This window comes from Tachyglossus aculeatus, chromosome 4, assembly GCF_015852505.1.
Source record: "Tachyglossus aculeatus isolate mTacAcu1 chromosome 4, mTacAcu1.pri, whole genome shotgun sequence".
Classification (NCBI taxonomy): domain Eukaryota; kingdom Metazoa; phylum Chordata; class Mammalia; order Monotremata; family Tachyglossidae; genus Tachyglossus; species Tachyglossus aculeatus.
This window is the reverse complement of record NC_052069.1, coordinates 102,280,170-102,295,555: the sequence shown is the minus strand read 5'-3', so window position 1 is coordinate 102,295,555 and position 15,386 is coordinate 102,280,170. Positions and strand designations below refer to the sequence as shown.

The window sequence follows — 15,386 nt, the reverse complement described above, 5'->3', positions numbered from 1 at the left end:
GACTACTCATTCCAGTCCAAATATTCTAGAACTCTCCACTTTAAGTTTTAGAAAACCTGATCTTGGGTCAATAAGCTCTCTCCTTTAGACTTCTTCACATGAAGAATTCACACTCAAAACATCTGGAGACTTCGAGGTCCCAGTCAATTCCCATATATGTCAGGCTCTATTGGTTTTTCTTCTATTCCTCATGCTATAATGCAGTAAAGATTTTTCAGGTAATAATAATTATGGTATTAAAGGCTTACTACGTGCCAAGTACTATACTAATCATTGGCGGGCATACAAGATAATCAGGTTGGAGGCATTCTCTGTCCCGGGCCAGAGTCTAAGTAGGAGGGAGCAGGATTTAATTCTCATTTTACAGGTGAGGAAACTGAGGCACAGAGAAGTGAAGTGACTTGCTTAAGGTCATACAACAGACAACTGGTTGACCTGGCATTAGAACCCAGGTCCTCTAACTCCTAGACCTGTGCTGTTTCCACTAGCCAATTAGCCAGAGTCTAGAATCAGATTCTTGGATCATAATTCATGCCTCAGATAAAGTCACCAGGTTTATGACTGGAGGAAAAAACTGGCCCCTTGTCACAAAGTTCCTTGTGTGCAGGAAACATATTTACCAACTTGGCTACACTGTATTTGCCCAAACACTTAGTACAGTGTTCTGCACACAGTAAGCAATCAATAAATATGATTGACTGATTGCTACCCCACCACCCTCTCATCTGAGTTTCAGAGCAAGGCAAGACGATTGCTGGAGCAGAGAGGCCAATTTACATTTTGAAGAAGTTACATCTGAGGAAGGTGAACGGGAGGGAGAAGAAGATAAGCAAATCCCATATCGGCCATATCCCTATAAGGAAAAATGGAAACCTCGTTAAAATCTTGCCTGCTAATTCTTCCATTTTTTTCAAGATCTGGGAATTTATTCTTTCGGGAAAAAAAAAGGTAAGGCCAAGAAAGGAGGCTAAAATTGGAATCTAAAAGTTGGAGGCTTATAGTTCAAGCTCTTTGCATAACTTCTTATACCAGTTCCCTAAACATAAGCATTTTACCACCTGGGCAGAATGACTGCTGCTGATACCTTTCCTGGGATGGAATGATTGTCCCAGCATCTTGGCAATGATCGTCATCCTCTGAGATTCCCCCTAAGAGCAAGTTGTGAAAGTAAATACAAACAAGGTTACAGGCCTATGGCAAAGGGAAGATATTTACCTTGGCCTGGTGGACTCCAGGCTTGGGAGCTGTGCTCTGAGCCAACCAAGCCCAATCTGATTATGTGAGGATGCCCTTTTGGCAACTCAAAAACCATAAGGTGATAGGGGAGGGTTCTCTCAATTACTTCAAATGGGAAAAGCCAGGGGGAAGGGAAGGAGGTGGCAATTCAAGCCATCTGGCATAATTACAAGGAAATCGACTTGGAAGACAGTGGAACAATATTGGTTCCCTATTAAACCCCGGTGTCCTGAATTGTGGAGAACTCCTGATTATCGGTGCTGTTAGTCATACTATTTGGATTTTTAAGTTTTTAACTTTAATCATCCTCCTGCAGCAGTTCTGAAGCACTCAGAATGAAAGCAAATTAATAGTGAGAGACTTTTAACTTGAAATGTTTTCTATTGAAATATAGCAACCTAAATACAAATGAGAAAGCAAATATCTAAGACTTCAGACTATCAAAAGCACTTAGTCCTCCGTTCCCCAACAGCTGACAATTGGCAGAGCCGGGATTTGAACCCATGACCTCTGACTTCAAAGCCTGTGCTCTTTCCACTGAGCCACACTGCTTCTCTACTTGTACTTCCCAAGCGCTTAGTACAGTGCTCTGCACACAGTAAGCGCTCAATAAATACGATTGAATGAATGAATGACTTGGTAATGTTCCCTGATGAAGAAGAAAGAGACTCAAATTGCTGCAAGATGGAGTTGTTAGCCATAGAGAATAACTTCCTGATCATGAGAGGCAGTGGAGCCTAGTGGACAAAGTACCAGCCTGGCAGTCGGAAGACCTGGGTTCGAATCCAGGCTCTGCTGTGGATTCCAGTCCAAACTTCATTGTGCTGCCCAGATCATTTTTCTAAAACAACTGTTCAGTCCATGTTTTCCCATTCCTCAAGAACCTCCAGTGGTTGCCCATCCACCTCCACATCAAACAGAAACTCCTTTCTATCGGCTTTGAAACACTCAATCACCTTGCCCTCTTCTTTCTCATCTCGCTGCTCTCTTACTACAACCCAGCCCGCACCCTTCACTCCTCTAATGCCAACCTACTCACTGTACCTCAATCTCAGCTATCTCACCACCAACCTCTCACCCTTGTCTTGCCTCTGGCTTGGCACATCCTTCCTCTTCAAATCTAATAATCACTCTCCCCACTTTCAAAGCATTATTGAAGCACATCTCCTCTCAGGTCTTCCCTGACTAAGCCCTCAATTCCTCTTTTCCCACTCCCTTCTACTTTACCCTTGCACTTGGATTTGCTCCCTTTAATCACCCCTCTTACAGCCCCAGAGCACTTATGTACCTATCCATACTTTATATTAATGTCTGCTTCTCCCTCTAGACTGTAAGCTCATTGTGGGGCAGGGAATGTGCTTACCAACTCTGTTATTCTGTACTCTCCCAAGCGCTTAGTACAGTGCTCTCCTTGCAGTAAGCACTTAATAAATAATAATAATAATAATGGCATTTATTAAGCGCTTACTACATGCAAAGCACTGTTCTAAGCGCTGGGGAGGTTACAAGGTGATCAGGTTGTCCCACGGGGGGCTCACAGTCTTAATCCCCATTTTACAGATGAGGTAACCGAGGCACAGAGAAGTTAAGTGATTTGCCCAAAGTCACACAGCTGACAATTGGCAGAGCCGGGATCTGAACCCACGACCTCTGACTCCAAAGCCTGGGCTCTTTCCACTGAGCCATGCTGCTTCTCCGACTCATTGATTGCTGTATGGCCTTTGGAAGTCATTTAACTTCTCCATACCTCAGTTACCTCATCTATAAAACGGGGATTAATACTGTCAACCCCAAGTGAGAAACGGACTGTGCCCAACCTGATTAGCTAGCATCTACTCCTCCACTTGGTACAGGGACTCGCAAGCAGTAATAAAAAAAAATCATGGGAGTGTGTAGAATCTCTCTGGATGGTCAAATTTCCTGGAAACACCACCCAAAACACCCTCCATAATCATGACCTGGGCAGTTTCGGCATTCGCTGGCCTGGAAGCAGAACTCTGGCTATTTCAAGCTGTAGAATTAATTTGATAACTTGGTCCACGGCAGCCGGATCAGTAGGGTCCAGCCCGCGGAGCAGGTTTGGCCTTGGAGAAAGTGGGTGGGGAAAAGCAGAGCTCTCAGGGTATTGCTCAACCCTGACTCCTATGATCCCCGAAAGCAGCCTTGCTGCCATTTACACACACAAATTCTAAGCTGAAATCTGTGTTTGAGGTCCATAAGCCTATGTGCAAACCTCCCAGAAAGAAATTAGCCTGAGTAGGCGTACAAAGAGGGGAAAAATAACGTGTAATGGTGGACTATGCCTGCAGAGTCCAAGCCATGGGTCCTCAGTAACTATCTGATTATGGTGATATGTAATCTGAAGTTCGGGGGGGGGGGGGGGGGGGGGGGGTGAGGAGGTTCAAAGAGGTGAACCAACAATTTGAAAAACAGACATATGGCTAAGTCACATTTCTCTTTTTAAAAAGATAAAAGTGACACTTTTAGCCCTAATTTCTGCTTTCAGTCTGTTGAGCACAACACAGATTCACTAAATATTGCCCGTTCCAAGAACAGAGAGGTCTAATAGGAAAAGAGCTTTTGGATCAGGACCATTCATTCATTCAATTTAATTTATTGAGCACTTACTTTGGCAGAGCACTGTACAAAGCGACTGGAAGAATACAATATAACATTAAACAGACACATTCCTGGCCCACAGTGAACTAGTCTAGAGGGCAGGCAGACATTAACATGAATAAATAAATGACAGATATGTACATAAGAGCTTGTGGGGTTGGAGGGGGGCGATGAATGAAGGGAGCAAGTCAGGGCGACACAGAAGGGAGAGGAAAAAGAAAGGAGGGCTTAGTCAGGGAAGGCCTCTTGGAGAGATGTGCCTTCAATAAGGCATCAATAATCAATCATATTTATTGAGCGCTTACTGTGTGCAGAGCACTGTACTAAGCGATAAGACTAGGTTCCAATACTGCTCTTCCACGAATGTGAATTTGCACATTGAAACTCTCTCCTCTAGACTGTAAGCTCATCGTGGGCAGGGAATGTGTTATATTGCTATACTGCACTCTCTCCAGCGCTTAGTACAGTGCTCTGTACACAGTAAGCGCTCAATAAATAAGATGGACTGACTGATTCTGGACTTCAGCTTCCCCATCTGTAAAATGGAGGTGTCTACCCGTGGCTTAGTAATAATAATAATAATAATAATTGGCATTTGTTAAGCACTTTCTATGTGCAAAGCACTGTTCTAAGCACTGGGGAGGATACAGGGTGATCAGGTTGTCCCACGTGGGGCTCACGGTCTTAATCCCCATTTTCCAGTAGTAGAAAGAGCAGGGGCTTGGGGGTCAGAGGACATGGGTTCTCATCCTGGCTCCGCCACTTGTCTGCTGTGGGACTTTAGACAAACCACTTAACTTCTCTGTGCCTCAGTTATTTCATCTGTAAAATGGGAATTAAGACTGTGAGCCCCAGGTTTTCAGAACAGTGCTTTGCACATAGTAAGCGCTTAGCAAATACCATAATTATTATTATTACCTCACAGGGGTTGTTGTGAGACATGAATACCTAGCGATTTCTTCAAGGATTGAATCCTTAGGACAGGGAAATTCTGCAGGTTGTCAGGAACCTGTATCATCAAGGCCCGTATCAACACACCATTGTACTGCCATCTGTTAGCACCCTCAACTCTAGAGGGTAGGATTTTGGGTGAGCCATTGGCTCGGGAGGGACCCCTCAATCAAGGGGGATGGCAGATGATTACCTTCACACCAAGAGCACAGCTGCTCAGTCTAATTTTAGGTATTAGAGCTACAGTGGCTTTTACTTCAAAGTTAAGGAAAACCATGCATCCCGAAGGGCAGAGCACTGGAGTAATGTTGGTAACAGGCAGCTCAAATGCAATACTTCTGCTTCTACGTGGCAGTGGGGGAAATTACTGCCAGTTTCTAAACCAATCCCAGCGTCAGAGAGAGATGGGCATATTGACTTTATTAAAAATCAAAAGAACGACGTTCGAAAGCTGCGGGACTGCGTTTTTTTTTTTTTTTAAGAAATTAAAAATAAGACATTTCTCAAGAGGATTTTTCTCTTTGAAGTATGACAATTTTACCGTGGAATCTGGCATGAGCACTAGGCCTCCCAAGTTGAAGAAGAAAAATAGGTTGGTACGTGCTACCAAAAAGGGCCCTTAATATAGAGTGCTGAATTTGGGAACATAGGTATGTTCAGCTTTCAAAGCAGGTATGTTGATCCATACCTGCTTTCACCCCAAACTTCAAAAATAATATTTTTGCTGTTGTTCAAGAGCATAAGGTCTAAATGGTTGTGGGAAAACAACATTTTTCATGCTATCCTCCAAAAGTACCAAGAAGAAAAACAGTATCTCTTATGCGGGAATTCAAGACATCCGAAATTTGGCCTTCAGGTATTCCAACCTTTGCGTCCAGTGTGGTCTTCCCAATTGTCCCATGAGAGCGCGGCCTCATTTTTTTTTCCCCTTTTGGATTCCCTGGAATTCTAAGAGACAGTAGAGGGCACCATCCTACAGACTGACAAGGGCTGAGGTTCCTCCAAAGTGGTAGCCCAAAGAAGACAATGGGATGAAATGGGAATGTTCTGGCTACGGGAGGAGCTCTAAGTGCCAAACAAAACTTGCTTTTGGATTAACTGCCCCTTTCAGCATGATTTCCCTGCTTTATTCACCAACACAGGGAACAATCACACGCTTCTGACTGGCCTGAGTGACCCTGCCACTTCTTCGGACTCTTAATTTGGCTCTTTTAAAGGTATACTTACGTGCAATCATAAATGTGTTGTCACTGTGAAAGAAAAAGACTGTGAGCCCACTGTTGGGTAGGGACTGTCTCTACTGTCTCTCCATCCCCCCCATCTTACCTCCTTCCCTTCCCCACAGCACCTGTATATATGTATATATGTTTGTACATATTTATTACTCTATTTATTTATTTATTTATTTTACTTGCACATATCTAGTCTATTTTATTTTGTTAGTATGTTTGGTTTAGTTCTCTGTCTCCCCCTTTTAGACTGTGAACCCACTGCTGGGTAGGGACTGTCTCTATATGTTGCCAATTTGTACTTCCCAAGCGCTTAGTACAGTGCTCTGCACATAGTAAGCGCTCAATAAATACGATTGATGATGATGTCGCCAACTTGTACTTCTCAAGCACTTAGTACAGTGCTCTGCACACAGTAAGCGCTCAATAAATACAATTGATTGACTACCCCCTTCCCCTCCCCACATCACTTGTGTATATTTGTACATATTTATTATTCTATTTTATTAATGATGTGCATATAGCTATAATTCTATTTATCTATTTCGCCTTGTTTTGTTTCGTTGTCTGTCTCCCGCTTCTAGACTGTGAGCCCCTTGTTGGGTAGGAATTGTCTCTATCTGTTGCTGAATTGTACTTTCCAAGAGCTTAGTACAGTGCTCTGCACACAGTAAGCGCTCAATAAATATGATTGAAAAAAGAGCGGCAGATACGGCTGTCAAAATCCCCAACAGGACTGTGAAGATTGCCCTCCGACTCTTTTCTTTTTAAACTGGATTTAGGGGTAATGACAGACGTTCAGAATTGGCAGCCCTGACATGATCATACTTCATACTGAATCTTCTCTTCAATCCTTGGAAGGACACAGTACGGCATCAGACTCTCTCATTCGACTTTCCTGAGATTCCTATATCCATAATATATCTATGCAGTTTGTTCACTTTGCACTCACTCCTCACCTTCAGAGCCTTATTAAAATCAAATCACTTTCAAAGGCTTTCCCTAAGCCTTCATTTCCCCTACTCCCTCTCCCTTCTGCATCATCATCAATCGCATTTATTGAGCGCTTACTGTGTGCAGAGCACTGTACTAAGCGCTTGGGAAGTACAAATTGGCAACATATAGAGACAATCCCTACCCAACAGTGGGCTCACAGTCTAAAAGGACTGTGACTGTTTGACTAAAAGTCTAAAAGCATCACATATACCACTTGGCTCTATACCCTTTAAGCACTTGATTTTCACCCAGCTCTCTGACCCACAGAACTTAACCATAATTTATTTTGATGTCTGTCTCCCTCTAGACTGGAAGCTCCTTTTGGACAGGGAATGTGTCTACCAACTCTGTTGTACTGTAATAATAATAATAATGATGATGGCATTTCTTAAGCGCTTACTATGTGCAAAGCACTGTTCTAAGCGCTGGGCTGTACTCTCCCAAGTGCTTAGTACAGTGCTCTGCAGTCACTAAGTAGTCAATAAACACTATTGATTATGTATACTGTATATTCACGAGACATGTATATATAATATATATGTGTCTGTCAACTCTGTTGTACTTTCCCAAGCACTTAGTGCAGTGCTCTGCACAGAGTAAGTGCTCAATAAATACTACTGATGATTATACACACAACTGTCCTTCATATTTATACTATCCATATTTTAGGGGTAGCAAAAAGGTCTAATGCACGATTGACAAATTATTCCACACTATGCACATATAAAGAGAAGCCTCTGCCATGATTATATATCAGCCCCTAGCAGAGCTGACTGCTATTTTCAAACCTTTTTTCTTGGCATCCTCATCTTCCCAAAGTCACTGCTAAAGGAGGTCAACCCATGCCATAAGCTTTTACTATTTTACTGCTTTTACTATTCTAAATACAGTTTCTTTTAGACTGTGAGCCCACTGTTGGGCAGGGACTGTCTCTATATGTTGCCAATTTGTACTTCCCAAGCGCTTAGTACAGTGCTCTGCACACAGTAAGCGCTCAATAAATACGATTGCTGCTGCTGATGATGATAAGCCAGGCTCATCCGATTACTACAGTTGTCTCCCAACAGCCTGCTGCTATAGAACATTGTTTGATATGTGCTTCGTTGGGTCTTTAAAACTTATTCTGCCCTCCCACCACATGATTGCTCCATTTCAGTAGCTGTTTGGACATTCTATTTTCCACGGTTTTCCTTGCAAACCTGATGTTGCAGTGCTTATCAATATCCTTCAAATTTGCACCACTTAAGAAGTACTTCTCCCTCTCAGGGTTGCACCTGGAGAGTTTCCAGTACCCTACCAGTCTTGGCTACAGGAGGGAGAGTCAAGCTGAGGCCTACCCATTCCATTCCAAGCTGGGGCAGTGGCTAGCGAGTGGAAGGCAATTTGCTACAAGTCAAAACTCACCTGTGCTGGGCAGCAGCAGCACGAGAGCGAGTTGAGGGCAGAGACTCGAGTTTACTGCATGGAAGGATGCAATGGTAAACCACTTCCATATTTTTACCAAGAAAACTCTACGGATGCACTACAAGAACAATCGCAACTGGAGAGCAGGACGTTTTGGGAGAGATGCGTCCGTGGTGTTTCTATGGGATGGAAACGACTCGACTGCATAAGACAAGACAAGAAGCATTTGTCCTGTGCTGTTACACAACTGACTGGTCCAGACCCATGATGACTGATTTTGATGATTCCCCTAAGATCAGAAAAAGTCTTCTTTCAGTTAGTCTAGTCTCAGGCTGTCAAGTTAGTAGAAAGGGCAATTACTCATAGCCCTGACTATGGGAAAAAGGAGGTTGCATTTCGCCCACGCGGGTCTGCCGATCTGGGAGGACCCTCAGAATAAGAGTTCCAGCCAGACTTAATCTGCAAGGATGGCTTAAAGAGCAGAACTATCGTTTCACAGTTTAACTGCCAGCATCATCCATCTCCTTTCCTTTCTACCCCTCCTCCCTCCCCAAGGTCAGAAGTGATTCAAGTCCAAACCTGCAAGTGAACGGACTGGAACCACCAAATTTCTAGGGCCAGCACCCCGGAAAATACTTTGACAAATGAAATGAAGTTAATTTCAGGTGAATTTTATCGCTAACGCATTCCATCCTTCATTCTGCAGAGTCCGGGGAAGAATGGAGTGAACCAGACCAAATCCCAGAAACCATATGGAAATGTTCTCTGGACCAGATGGTTTCCTTTTCCATGAGAGCTTTGCTGGAAAAGTAGAGAAGGTCACCTGCTTATCCAGGGCCCATGGATCTTTGCAGACTTTGCAGGCTATTGTTCCTGCTGCAGCTCAGATTATTAGTTAAAACTAGGATACTTGAATTAGACCAGTGCTTTCTTAGCAAGGAAGGCACAGCCACGGATACATGTACTGTTAAGACAAACATAAGGTATAATGATAATAATAATAATAATGGCATTTGTACATAAGGTATAATGATAATAATAATAATAATGGCATTTGTTAAGTGCTTACTATGTACCAGGCACTGTACTGATAAAGCAGAGAGATAGAAAGAACAAACCTGGCATTTTATTCTGGGAAGAAGAATCACAGTGAGAAATAAGAGTAGAGTTTTTAAACATATAAGGTACCAAAAATCTCCACAGGTTAGTTGATGGAAATGTACACTTATTTACTAAGAGAATGAAGAGTCCATTTAGCTGTTGTCATGACAGCTATCTGACAGCAAACATTAAATTTATATTCAGTGGAAGCTTTGTGGCAAGGGCAAGCATATTTCTTGAGAGCCAGGACAGTTTCTATATTACACTTAGATGCTTAAAATAACTTTAAAAAGGTGAACCTTTTTATCCTTTGGTTTTTTTTTTTAATACAAAGGTTACAGGATTGAGACTCAAGCCTCCTTCTTGTTACGTAAAGGTACCTTGGGCTCACACGGAGGTAGCCCATCATCCTCTCCGCAAAAGGACGTCCTCAGAATTTCTTATAGAAGACTCGATCAGGGTTATGAGGGCTTACCCAGAGAATGCCTTTTGAAGGGACTGTGATTTTAGAAGGGCTTTGAAGGTATAGAGAGCTATCAGATATGAATGGGGAGGAGGTGGGCATGGGATCCTTAGAAAGATAGACAAGATCGAGCTACTGCACGTTGGCGTTAGAGGAGCAAAATGTTCAGGTTAGGTTATAGTAGGAGATAAGTAAGGTTAGGTAGGAGGAAAGGTTCTGATCGAGTGCCTTAAGGTCCATGGTGATGAGGACCTCCTGTCTGATGAAGAGGTGGACAGGTAACCATTGGCTGTTTTTGAGAAGTGGGGAGATATGGACTGAATTTTTTTTTTTTAGAAAAATGATCCAGACAGTGGAGTGAAGCATGGATTGGATAAAAGAGAGACAGGAGAAAGGGAGGTGAGTGAAGAGGCTGATGTACTAGTGAAGGCGAGATGTAAGTGCTTGGATCAGTGTGGTAGTAGTTCGGATGAGAAGGAAAGGGCAGAATCTAGAAATCTTAAGGTAGAACTGAAAGAATTTTGTGACATTGATTGGGCAGGTTGAATGAGAGATGAGTTGAGGAAAATGCCACAGTTATAGGTTTGGGTGACAGGAAGGGTGGTGGTGCTGTCTGCAGTGCCAGAAAAAACAGGGGAAGATAAAGTTTAGGTGCAAAGATGAGTTCTGTTTTGGACAAGTTAAATCTGAAATGTTGGTGGGACATCCAAGTAGAGATGTCCTAGAGGCAGATGAAAAGCGCAACTGCACAGAAGGCAGGAAGTCAGGACTAGAGAGGTAGGTTTGGGAATCATCCAGAGCAAGATGGTAGTTGAATCCGGGGGAGCGATTGAGTCCTCTGAGGGAGGGGGCGTAGATGGAGACTAGAAGAGGATCCAGAATTGAGCCTTGAGGGACCCCCAGAGTTGGAGTGTCAGAGACAGAAGAGGAGCCTTCAAAGGTGAGAAGGAGCAGTCAGAGGATTAGGAGAACCAGGAGAGGACAGTGCCAGTAAAGACGAGGTTAGAAAATGTTTCCAGGAGGAGAAATCCCGGGTGGTCTACAGGGTAGAAGGCAGTGGAGAGGTCTAAGAGTAGTAGCGTGGCTCAGTGGAAAGGGCACGGGCTTTGGAGTCAGAGGTTGTGGGTTCAAATTCTGGCTCCACCAACTGTCAGCTGTGTGACTTTGGGCAAGTCACTTAACTTCTCTGTGCCTTAGTTACCTCATCTGTAAAATGGGGATTAAAACTGTGAGCCCCCCGGAGGACAACCGGATCACCTTGTAACCTCCCCAGCGCTTAGAACAGTGCTTTGCATATAGCAAGCGCTTAACAAATACCATCATTATTATAATGATTATTAGTAGTAGTAGTAGAGGCCATTGGATATGGCAAGTGACTGTAATTTCTACCAGTAAACCAGCTATGTTGGTTTGGGTCTTTGAGTCATTCCATATTTTTAGGGCTCAGAGGTTTGACAATGCATCATTAAGACTTCACTGCACTGTAGCAAAGTCCTTACTCTCTTGAGTGTACGGGTCAGAACTCCACATATCTGTCTGCTAAATTGAAAAGTCACTAGTTTGTATTAGAGAAATGATTGAGCCTTCCTAACCTCACTGGAGTCATACCTGCGAGAGGGGGTCCGGAAATTAATGACTAGATTAGATTAGAGAGATGATCGTGCCTTTCTAACCTCTCTGCAGACTTACCTGCAGGAGGGGATCCTGGAATCCAACAGGGAAACTGGACAAAGGATACGCAACTCTCAAGTGTGTGATTTTTCTTCCTTCCCAGGTGCCCTTCCATTTTCTGAGCCGCGAGTGCGTCTCCAACAATGGCAGGAAGGGACCGAAAGCGCTCAGTGCTTCAGGGTCATATTCCATCTGAATGATAGCCCTGGCCGGAGCCCCGGACTCGGATGTTGGGAAGGAAGGCAGGAAACTGCATTCAATACACCAATACCTCTGATGTCCCCAGGAGAACTCTGACCCAGCATCAACAAGATTCGACCTTCTCTCATTTAGGACAGAACTGGGGCGCTTTAATTCTTCTCTTTCTTCAGACGGATCAAACCCTCCCACCACCAGGCCCCAGTTCTCTCAAAAGCCAGAAGGCCACGTTGACCAAAATTCACGTCCTCCACTCCCACTTCACTCTCACTTGGAACAGAAGAGCCAGATGTCAGAAATTATCCTGAGGTGCAGACACGCCCGTACACAAAGTAATGGATAATTTTACCGGAGCAACTTTATATTCTGTTACTGCTCGCTTCGACTTGTCCAGAAGCAAACTTCTTGGGGCTGCGTTAATAATGCACAACCAAGGCTGCCCTCAAAACAGAGATGGTTTTCCTTCCTGAATGCTGAAATCATAAACACGCATTCTTTAAAACAATCAGCTTTTCAAAGCAACACCACCGAACACATCTTTCATGGGTAATCGAATGGTGTTATCTCAGACCCCACCATCTGCAGTGTGCCATTGGCCAGAGCCTCCTTGTTTTCTCTCCACTCGCAGTTTTGCTCCAGATCTGTCGCTTCACATTAGCACCTTCCCTACCCGCCGCCTCCAGAAATAACAGCCTGGAAGATGGCTGCGCAATCCATTTGTCCTGCTCTAATTGCTTTTTGACATAACCTCTTTGGCGGTTATCTTGCCGGTTCTGACCTCGCTGTGTACTAGAGCCATCGAAAGAGAATCCTGCACTTCCAACTATGGCTGATAAACCATGCATCCCAGAGTGGTTACCTGAAAGGTTCAGCCGCTGCACTATTCAGGTGATTTTTCAGCACTCCCAGAAGCGTAGTGGAAAGAGAACCTCTCTGGGGATCGGGGGACCTGAGTTCCTTCTGTTGGAGTTATACCATCAGTGGTAAAGATTTCTGACCAAAGAACCCTCTACAGAGCTCCATGAGGTAAGCCCATGTCCAACATGGATCCTAAAAATTAGTTGGCCAACGTAGGGGACAAAAGACCGCACTGCCCACCAAAGCAGGCCCAGTGTGGCCTAATGGATAAAGCAAAGCCTGCGAGTCAGAAGAACCTGAGTGGTGATCTCAGCTCCACCACATGTCATCTGTGAGACCTTAGGCAAGTCACTTCACTTCTCTGGGCCTCAGTTACCTCATCTGTAAAATGGAGATTAAGATCGTGAGCCCTTTGTGGGATGGGGACTGTGCTCAACTTGATTAGCTTGTATCTACCCCAGCACTTAGTACAATGCCTAGCACACAGTAAGGAGTCAGAAGGACCTGGGTTCTGATCCCGGATCTGCCACTTTTTCTTTTTGACGGTATTTGTTAAGTGCTTACTATGTGCAAAGCACTTTTCTAAGCACTGGGGGAGATACAATAATAATAATGATGATGGCATTTATTAAGCACTTACTATGTGCCAAGCACTATTCTAGGCACTGGAGGGGACTCAAGGTGATTAGGTTGTCCCATGTGGGACTCACAGTCTTAATCGCCATTTTCCAGATGGGGTAACTGAGGCACAGAGAAGTTAAGTTACTTGCCCAAAGTCACATAGCAGACACGTTTGCTGTGTGACCTTGGGAAGTCACTTCACTTCTCTATGCTTCAGTTAGCTCATCTGCAAAATGGGGATTGACTGTGACCCCCCTGTGGGACAAGAACTGTGTCGAACCTGATTAGCTTGTATCTACCCCACCACTTAGTACAGTGTCTGGCACATAGTAAGCGCTTAACAAATACCAAAAAAAGTGCTTAACAAATGCCATAAAAAGGGCCACGCAGACAAAAACCCTTCTACTTTGCAATATACTGCACTTCTACCCATCTATTTATTCACTTGTTGCCCTCAATATCCCCTCAGAAACATGATGGGAAGAGAAGACTATGTGAGTGGTGTTGTGAAAACCACACGCAACAGTCCTCCGTGAAGGCTCTCTGTCGTGAAGTCTGAGAGCTGAGGCTCATCCACTGTTTCCAGTGGTGACTCCAGCATCGGCAACAATTTCAGTTGCACCCAGCTGAATTTTGGAGGAGAGCCTTGATCTTCTTTCCCCCGGCGAGCGTCAACTCTCAATTACTCATGGGAATGGAAGATAGAGGAGTTATGAGATCATTTCTGCATGGGCAGTTTTTGCCTCAGATTCTCTTCTGCCTTGGTGTCATGTTGAACCTGAATTGGAAATGGGGTGGGGAGGAAGTGAAGGGGAACTTATAAACCTTCTGTTCTCCCAACAACTGTCATCCAAGGTCCCCACCTGGAATTAGATTAAGCACAGGAGCCAAAACCAGTGTAAATTTTCTAAAGCGCCTTCCCCAAGCTCTCCTTTTCTCCTTCCCCACCAGCCTCAATCACTTGGTCCCAGGGGAGCGGAAGATTATTTATTTTACTTGTACATATCTATTCTATTTATTTTATTTTGTTAGTATGTTTGGGTTTGCTCTCTGTCTCCCCCTTTTAGACTGTGAGCCCACTGTTGGGTAGGGACTGTCTCTATATGTTGCCAACCTGTACTTCCCAAGTGCTTAGTACAGTGCTCTGCACACAGTAAGCGCTCAATAAATACGATTGATTGATTGATTGACTGACCCCAAAGAAGTGCTCATGGGCCTGGTACCTCAGGTATTCCAATGGTAGTTCTATCCCTATGTCTACTGTAACTTGGCAAATGAAATCCAAGGTCATCCCCAGTCTCCACTTTGGCCAACAGCCAGATCTCTGCCCCAAAGAGAGGCCATATTAAATTAAAATACTGCCTCCATTTCTCCTCCTCCTCCCCATCCTTGCCCACTCTAGGCACAACGTTCAAAGAGAACAGAAGCTATGGAAACCAGAAAGTTCGGAGAAATCCTTCAGCTGAATAGTTGTCTCCTAAACAGAGGACTATTCCACCAGAAACTATTCTGGTTTCTGCCACCAGAAACCGAGGTGAAACAGCCAGCTTTTTCAAGGAGCTGTTGGAACTAAACGGCTGAATATGGGTAAGCTGCTTCTGTTCTGTCATTGTTGTTTGGTGATTTTAACTGTTACAAGCTATTATAACATTCCAGATGTGCTGGTCTCACAGGTGCTGAGTGAGTCAAGGCCAAGCAAGTAACTGCCTTACCTCAGAAATCCCCTTCTTTTGTCTTTCCCAAGGAAGACTTGAATGGCATTTAACACTGTTTGCCTCTCAGCATTCTTCCTGCCACAGACACAGGCACTTAACTCAGCCCTGCATTTTCCCTCTGACTAGTACAGAGCCACTAATCAAGAATGGAAGGAAGCTGTGTGACGTTTAGTAAGGAAATAAAAATTGTTTGTTATTTGGTCAATGCAATTCATGTTTAGCTACATCGTAATATGTCAAGCGGAGTCAGCTAGACTGTGATGCAGAATTAACCTGCAACATAAAGCGTGACAACAGGTTATTTAAAACATATTCAATGGCATG

The 15,386-nt window shown here is 44.0% G+C and overlaps 1 protein-coding gene and 1 non-coding gene across 2 annotated transcripts in view; one reads left to right on the top strand and one right to left on the bottom strand.

Moving 5' to 3' along the window:
• NR6A1 (nuclear receptor subfamily 6 group A member 1) overlaps window positions 1-15,386 on the bottom strand; it is a 224,927-nt gene that overhangs the window by 74,934 nt on the left and 134,607 nt on the right.
• LOC119927477 lies at window positions 8,288-8,425 on the top strand. The gene has a single exon (XR_005450476.1). It is a non-coding gene; the product is annotated as a small nucleolar RNA SNORA7 (small nucleolar RNA).